The sequence below is a fragment of the Dama dama genome, chromosome 13, assembly GCF_033118175.1.
Source record: "Dama dama isolate Ldn47 chromosome 13, ASM3311817v1, whole genome shotgun sequence".
NCBI classification, from domain to species: Eukaryota; Metazoa; Chordata; class Mammalia; order Artiodactyla; family Cervidae; genus Dama; species Dama dama.
Genome location: NC_083693.1, coordinates 34,088,342 through 34,096,862, shown reverse-complemented (window position 1 = coordinate 34,096,862; position 8,521 = coordinate 34,088,342). Strand labels below are relative to the sequence as shown.

The following is an 8,521-nucleotide window of genomic DNA, read 5'->3' as shown; positions in this document are numbered from 1 at the left end:
GGATGCTTTCAGCAAGGAGCAGAACACTTGACCCACAGCAGCTTATGCAATAAAGACATCTATCATCTCATGTCTTGAGAAGCTGAACTTAGCACAGGCTCTGGGGTTGGCTAATTCAGGGTCCTGGGATGGTCATCAAGGACACACTGTCTCTGTCTCTCTTGCCTACCCCAGCAAGTGGGTGGCTGGATCTTCGGGCTGGTTCCCATTGTGGGTAGTGTCCACATATCTGTTCTCTGTGTCTGCATCTCTATTGCTGCCCTGCAAATAGTTTCATCAATACCATCTTCCTAGATTCCACATATATATGTTAATACACGATATTTGTTTTTCTCTTCCTGACTTACTCTGTATAATAGGCTCTAGGTTCATCCACCTCATTAGAATTGATTCAAATGTGTTCCTTTTTACGACTAAAATTCCATTGTATATATGTATATACAACATCTTCTTTATCCATTCAGTGGACATCTAGGTTGCTTCCATGTCCTAGCTATTGTAAATACTGTGGCAGTGAACATTGAGGTACATGTGCCTTTTTCTATTATGGTTTCCTTAGGGTATATGGTGGAGTGGGAAATGGCAACCCGCTCCAGTACTCTTGTCTGGAGAATCCTATGGATGGAGGAGCCTGGTGGGCTATAGTCCATGGGCTCGCAAGGAGTCGGACACGACTGGGCGACTTCACTTTCACTTTAGAGTATATGGAAGGCAGAATTCTTATGTCACGGAGGCAAAGGCAGAAAGGCCGAGAATCCTGTCCTTGACCTTCGGGAGAGGACTTAAGTCCCAACTCCATGACTAGGGGACGGTGCTGGGGACATGCAAACTGATGGGAATGGAAATGCTGTGCAGGCTGTGAGCAGCTGTGCACACCTGATGGATGGCTATTATGAATACACAGCAGCGTCCTTCTGTCATTCTCCGTTTATAGTCTGACTCTTACATGGGAGCTGACAGATACAGAGAAGACAGCCTGAATGTACACTAAAGACATTTCTCATTCACCTGGTCTAAAAGTATCCTCCCCAAGACAGACACCCAGCTCCACTGATTAAGCAACAAGAGTAACAATAATTATGACACTTATGGCCCCTGAATGTTTTATGTCTTCAAAGTGCTCTATGATTTCATTTGATGTCTGGAAGCGGGTGATGGTCTGAAGCTCAGAATCCTTCTGTGTAGACTGTCTGACACCTCGTTGTGATGTATTTGCCCCCTGCTGCTGGGCAAGGGGTGGAGGGGCTAAGCTGGTCTCTTCCTCTTCCCGGCTTCCTCACACACAGCTGCCCATTTCCCTTTTATGGCTGCTGTTTTGTTTGAAAATAACTACTTCAAGCTCAGACCAGATGATCTGTCTCTGACATTGTCTCCTCGACTGATTTCCCTAATGTCAATACCATATCAAATTCTTCCTGGGCTAGAAAGATAAGAACCAGGGCTATATTTAATGTCAGAAGGGAAGCTGAGTATAGAACTCTTGCTTTTGTTAAAAATCAGAGTTTAGCAAAAGATGTTTGACAAGAGGGGAAGGGAGAAATGTAGCCTCGAGTCCTTTGAAAATTCTCCTTTTCTAGAAAGCACTTGGAGCTGCTCTCTTTAGAGCTTCAAGTTTCCTGGGAGACAACTTAATGACTGCTCCATCGGTGTGGCCCCCTGCTGCCCTACCCCATGTAATACTTTACCAAACATGCTGCTTCCTTTCTCCAACCCACCTGGCTTCATTTCACTGCAAAAACCAGGGCACAGACTCTGGCGGCTTCTGACAGGCGTCTTCCTTCCACACCTGTTGGTACCAAAATGCCAAATGGACCGGCACGTCAGGTGATGGAGTAGGTCTAAGTGCTGCTGTCTCAGGAAGCTGGGGTATTTTGAAGAGCAGAAGTCTGACATTGAAATCCCAGTCTTTTACTAGTGGGCTGTGTGACTCTGGGTAACTTATACAACCTCTCTGAGCCTCTGTGTAAAATTCTGATAATTATTCACTCTCTCTTCTGAGTCATCAATTCCTGGATGCTTGGAAGGGTCAGGAGAGCAGTCATCAACAAGCTGTGCAGACTGGCCTAGACCAGAGCCCTCATAGAGGGCACGGGGGAAGCCAAGCCCAGCTGCTTTCTGCCTCCAGGCTTCTTCTGGTTATGAACCTGCTTAGTGATCTGGGAGGCACTATGGCAGTGAGCCCCCCTGTTTATTACCCACAATGAATCTGCTGGGCCCCGGGTTTCCAGGTGAGTCTCAATGGGCTGGCGCTTGTACATAAGAATACAACTTGTTCTTTCATTGGTTCTCTAGTTCCTCCCTAGTGCCCTTGCTAAGAATCCCACAGGGCTGCCAACTCAGGTTTGTGGAAACCACACCCCAGTTTCCTATCTCTGTACTGGGGCAGGGTTCCTATAGAGGGTAGGGGGTGGGGTGGGGAATGGGGTGGGGGATTGGGTTCCAAACAATGTCATTCAGGGCCTTCCCTGTCTTTCATGAGTGGTGACTATTACCATGTTCCATTTTGAAAAGAATGCCAGGTGTTTACATCTTATTAGCTCTTGAAGAAGCCAAGTAATGTTCAGAGTGGCTTTGGGACTTCCCCTGGTGGTCCAGTGGCTGAGACTCCATACTTCTACTCCAGGGTTCCATCCCTGATCGGGGAACTAAGATTCCGCTTGCAGGGGCCAGACAACCAGAGATGCTGCAGGGCTGTGACAGTGCTGGCTCGTCGGGCAGCTGGGAGCACTGCCTTGAAAACACCAACGTAAAGTGAATTCTGAGCATGAAAGAGTTTGATGATACAGAGCACTGAATTTCTTTGTTTGGAGTACAAGTTATCACCCTTTCTGGAGCACGTTTCAGTTCATTTCAGTTCAGTCGTGTCCTACTCTTTGCGACCCCATGGACTGCAGCACACCAGGCTTCCCTGTCCATCACCAACTTCCGAAGCTTGCTTGTAAACCGAGCTCGTTTACAAGTTCTGTATGCAAACGATCTGATGGTGAAGAGCAGACAGTAACGGGATGTGAAAACCAGTCCTCCACACACTGCTCCAAATAAACAGCTGCCTTCTCTTCCCCCCAAAATGCTCTGCCCGTAATTAAATGTACATCTCCTGCCCCAGCAACACAAATGGCATCTATGCTTCTTATGGACCTTTCTACTTGAAATACTTCCTCCTTGCAGATTTTACTTTGATTATGAAGCAGAAGTTACCAAGTGTCTATGTGCTGCCTTCCTATCAATCTGCATTACTGCTGTTTGGAGTCATGTTTGTAGGGCATGGACTCTGTCAAGGTGGTGTATTTAAGTTTACATCCCTGAAAACTACCTAGATGGTGACTGTCCACATTTGGTGTTTGATATTCCCCTCTTTCACCTGCTAGTTGATCCCATTTCACATGAACTGGGGGCTTCTCAGGTGACTCAGTAGTAAAGAACCTGGCTATCAATGCAGGAGACATGGGTTAGATCCCTGGGTTGGGAAGATCCCCTGGAGAAGGAAATGGCTTGCCATTCCAGTATTCTTGTCTGAAGAATCTGATGGACATTGGTGCCTAGAGGGCTACAGTCCATGGGATTGCAGAGTTGGACATGAATGAGTGACTGAGCACACACTGAGAACACACAACGGTGAACTGGATGCAAAGAGTATTTGCAAAGTGGCTGCCGCTGCTGCTGCTAAGTCACTTCAGTCATGTCCAACTCTGTGCAACCCCATAGATGGTAGCCCACCAGGCTCCTATGTCCCTGGGATTCTCCAGGCAAGAATCCTGGAGTGGGTTGCCATTTCCTTCTCCATTGCAAAATGGAGGTGGAACCATAATCATATTTGGCAAGTATTGATGTGTGCAAGGCAAGTTTTCTACAAGATTGATCCAACAAGTCCCCTAAACCCAGAGACTGCAATACTGGGTGTAAAATCTATTTAGCTTTTGAAAACTAAAGTGGTTGGCAGTGTTAAGGTGTGCATTGCTCATTTGTTTGGCCAGCCTAAAATAGGATACTCCTACATATTTAGCTTTTCTCCGTAGAATGCTTCTGTACATGCTGAAGCCAGAGAGAAGATGATGACTCAGACAGAGCCTGAAGAACAGCATAATAAAACTGTCCACTTTCTTGGCCTGTAATGGGTAAATCCTAGCTAAGGACAGCCTTTCAGTAAAGAAGAGAAAACAGTAACAGCTTAAGGGCTGGTGATTCTGGTGCACCATGAACTTTCCTGCTGGACTCAGGCTAGTAGAGTTGACTGATGGACTGGGAGCAGAGCAAACCGGCATGAGGAGTGGCTGACGTCAGTGTGGTCCGTGTGTGCTTAGGTTCTAACAGCAAGTTCTGGAAATCCCCTTTTTGTGCACTGCATTACCTCTGGTAAAAGTATCTTTCTGGTGGTTATCTAGATTAGTACTTTTGATTATTGGGGACTTGAGACTTATGTATTTTTTCTGAATATAATGCTAAAGGTAAGTTGCATTCATTTAAACTAGTGAAGTAGGCAGAGTTCAGTGCTATCTATGAATTTTAAGGCTTCCCTGTGGCTCACGTGGTAAAGAATCTGCCTGCAATGGGGGAGACCTGAGTTCTATCCCTGGGTCCAGAAGATTCTCCTGGAGAAGGGAAGGGCAACCCATTCCAGTAATCTTGACTGGAGAATCCCATGGACAGAGGAGCTTGGCGGGCTACAGTCCAAGGGGTCGAAAAGAGTCGGCTCATGACTGAGCGACTGATGCATGAATTTTTTTAAATTTTAAAATTAATTTATTTATTTTAATTGGAGGCTAATTACTTTACAATATTGTGGTGGTTTTTGCCACACATTGACATGAATCAGCCATGGTGTACATGTGTCCCCCATCCTGAACCCCTCTCCCACCTTCCTCCCCATCCCATCCCTCAGGGTTGTCCCAGTGCACCAGCTTTGAGTGCCCTATTTCATGCATTGAACTTGGACTGATCATCTATTTCACATATGGTGATATACATGTTTCATTTCTATTCTCTCAAATCATCACACCCTTGCCTTCTCCCACAGAGGCCAAAATTCTGTTCTTTATGTCTGTGTCTCTTTTGCTGTTTCATGTATAGGGTCATATTACCATCTTTCTAAATTCCATGTGTATGTGTTAATATACTGTATGGGTGTTTTTCTTTCTGACTTATTTCACTCTGTATAGTAGGCTCCAGTTCCATCCACCTCATTACAACTGTTTCAAATGTGTTCTATTTAATAGCTGAGTAATATTCCATTGTGTATATGTACCACAGCTTTCTTATCCGTTCGTCTGCTGATGGACATCTAGGTTGCTTTCATGTCCTATTTATTGTAAACAGTGCTGCGATGAACACTGGGGTACACATGTCTCTTTCAATTCTGGTTTCCTTGGTGTGTATGCCCAGCAATGGGATTGCTGGGTCATATGGCAGTTCTATTTCTAGTTTTTTAGGGGATCTCTGGAGCTTCCCTGGTGGCTCAGATGATAAAGCATCTGCCCACAATGAGGGAGACCCGGGTTTGATCCCTGGGTTGGAAAGACCCCCTAGAGAAGGAAATGGCAACCCACTCCAGTACTCTTGCCTAGAAAATTCCATGGATGGAGGAGCCTGGTGGACTACAGTCCATGGGGTCGCAAAGAGTTGGACACGACTGAGCGACTTCACTTCACTTCACTTAAGGAATCTCCACACTGTTCTCCATAGTGGCTGTACTAATTTGCATTCCCATCAACAGTGTAAGGGGGTTCCCTTTTCTCCACACCTTCTCCAGCATTTATAGTTTGTAGACTTTTTGATAATAGCCATTCTGACCAGTGTAAGATGGCACCTCATTGTGGTTTTGATTGCAGTTCTCTGATAATGAGTGATGTTGAGCATCTTCTCATGTGTTTGTTAACCATCTGTATGTCTTCCTTGGAGAAATGTAAGTTTAGTTCTTTGGCCCATTTTTTGATTGGGTCATTTATTTTTCTGGTATTGAGCTGCACGAGCTGCTTGTATATTTTGGAGATGAATTATTTGTCAGTTGCTTCATTTACTGTTATTTTCTCCTATTCTGAAGGCTGTCTTTTCACCTTGCTTATAGTTTCCTTCATTGTGCAAAAGCTTTTAAGTTTAATTAGGTCCCATTTATTTATTTTTGCTTTTATTTCTGTTACTCTGGGAGCTGGGTCCTAGAGGATCTTGCTGTGATTTATGTCAGAGAGTGTTTTGCCTGTGTTTTCCTCTAGGAGTTTTATAGTTTCTAGTCTTATATTTAGATCTTTAATCCATTTTGAGTTTATCTTTGTGCATGGTGTTAGAAAGTGTTCTAGTTTCATTCTTTTACAAGTGGTTGACCAGTTTTCCCAGCACCACTTGTTAAAGAGATTGTCTTTTCTCCATTGTATATTTTTGCCTCCTTTCTCAAAGATAAGCTATCCATAGGTGCATGGATTTATCTCTGGGCTTTCTATTTTGTTCCACTAATCTACATTTCTGTCTTTGTGCCAGTACCATACTGTCTTGATGACTGTAGCTTTGTAGTATAGTCTGAACTCAGGCAGATTGATTCCTCCAGTTCCATTCTTTCTCAAGTTTGCTTTGGCTATGTGAGTTTTATTGTATTCCATACAAACTGTGAAATTATTTGTTCTAGTTCTGTGAAAAATACCATTGGTAGCTTGATAGGGATTGCATTGAATGCAGTTTGCTTTGGGTGTATACTCATTTTCACTATATTGATTCTTCTGATCCATAACATGGTATATTTCTCCATCTATTTGTGTCATCATTGATTTCTTTTATCAGCATTTTATAGTTTTCTATATATAGGTCTTTTGTTTCTTTAGGTAAATTTATTCCTAAGTATTTTATTCTTTTTGTCGCAATGGTGAATGGGATTGTTTCTTTAATTTCTCTGTTTTCTCATTGTTAGTGTATAGGAATGCAAGGGATTTCTGTGTATTAATTTTATATCCTGCAACTTTACTATATTCATTGATTAGCTCTAGTAATTTTCTGGTGGAATCTTTAGGGTTTTCCATGTAAAGAATCATGTCATCTGCAAACAGTGAGAGTTTTACTTCTTCTTTTCCAATCTGGATCCCTTTTATTTCTTTCTCTTTTTGATTGCTGTGGCTAAAACTTCCAAAACTATGTTGAATAGTAGTGGTGAGAGTGGGAACCCTTGTCTTGTTCCTGACTTTAGGGGAAATGCTTTCAATTTTTTCACCATTGAGGGTAATGTTCGCTGTGGGTTTATCATATATGGCTTTTATTATGTTGAGGTATCTTCCTTCTATGCCTACTTCCTGGAGAGTTTTTATCATAAATGGGTGTTGAATTTAGTCAAAGGCTTTCTCTGAATCTATTGAGATAATTGTATGGTTTTTATCTTTCAATTTCTTAATGTGGTGTATCACATTGATTGATTTGCAAATATTGAAGAATCCTTGCATCCCTGAGATAAAGCCCACTTGGTCATGATGTATGATCTTTTAAATATGTTGTTGGAGTCTGTTTGCTAGAATTTTGTTGAGGATTTTTGCATCTATGTTCATCAGTGATATTGGCCTGTAGTTTTCTTTTTTTGGTGGCTTCTTTGTCTGGTTTTGGTATTAGGGTAATGTTGGCCTCATAGAATGAGTTTAGGAGTTTACCTTCCTCTGCAATTTTCTGGAAGAGTTTGAGTAGGCTAGGCATTAGCCCTTCTTTAAATTTTTGATGGAATTCACCTGTGAAGCCGTCTGGTCCTGGGCTTTTGTTTGTTGGAAGATTTTTGATTACAGTTTCAATTTCCATGTTTGTGATGGGTCTGTTAAGATTTTCTATTTCTTCCTGGTTCAGTTTTGGAAGGTTATACTTTTCTAAGAGTTTGTCCATTTCTTCCAAGTTGTCCATTTTATTGGCATATAGTTGCTGATAGTAGTCTCATGATCCTTTGTATTTCTGTGTTGTCTGATGTGAATCCTCCATTTTCATTTCTAATTTTGTTGATTTGATCCTTCTCCCTTTTTTTCTTGATGAGTCTGGCTAATTGTTTATCTATTTTATTCATCTTCCCAGAGAACCAGCTTTTAGTTTTGTTGATTTTTCCTATAATTTGCTTTGTTTCTTTTTCATTTATTTCTGCTCTAATTTTTATGATTTCTTTCCTTCGGCTAACCCTGGGGTTCTTCATTTCTTCTTTTTCTAGTTGATTTAGGTGTAAATTTAGGTTATTTATTTGATTTTTTGCGTCTTTCTTGAGGTAAACTTGTATTGCTATGAACCTTCCCTTTAGCACTACTTTTACTGAATCCCATAGGTTTTGGGTTGTCATGTTTTCATTTTCATTTGTTCCTATGCATATTTTGATTTCCTTTTTTATTTATTCTGTGATTTTTTGGTTATTCAGAAGTGTGTTGTTTAGCCTCCACATGTTTGTATTTTTAATAGTTTTTTTTTTTTCCCTGTAGTTGACATCTAATCTTTCTGCATTGTGATCAGAAAAGATGCTTGAAATGATTTCAATTATTTTTTAAAAATTTACCAAGGCTAGATTTATGGCCTAAGATGTGGTCTA

General features: G+C 41.9%; 1 pseudogene; it reads left to right on the top strand.

The window, feature by feature from the left end:
- The first annotated feature begins 2,200 nt into the window (after nucleotides 1–2,200).
- On the top strand, nucleotides 2,201–4,172 carry LOC133067993 (AKT-interacting protein-like; annotated as a pseudogene).
- The last annotated feature ends 4,349 nt before the right edge of the window (nucleotides 4,173–8,521 follow it).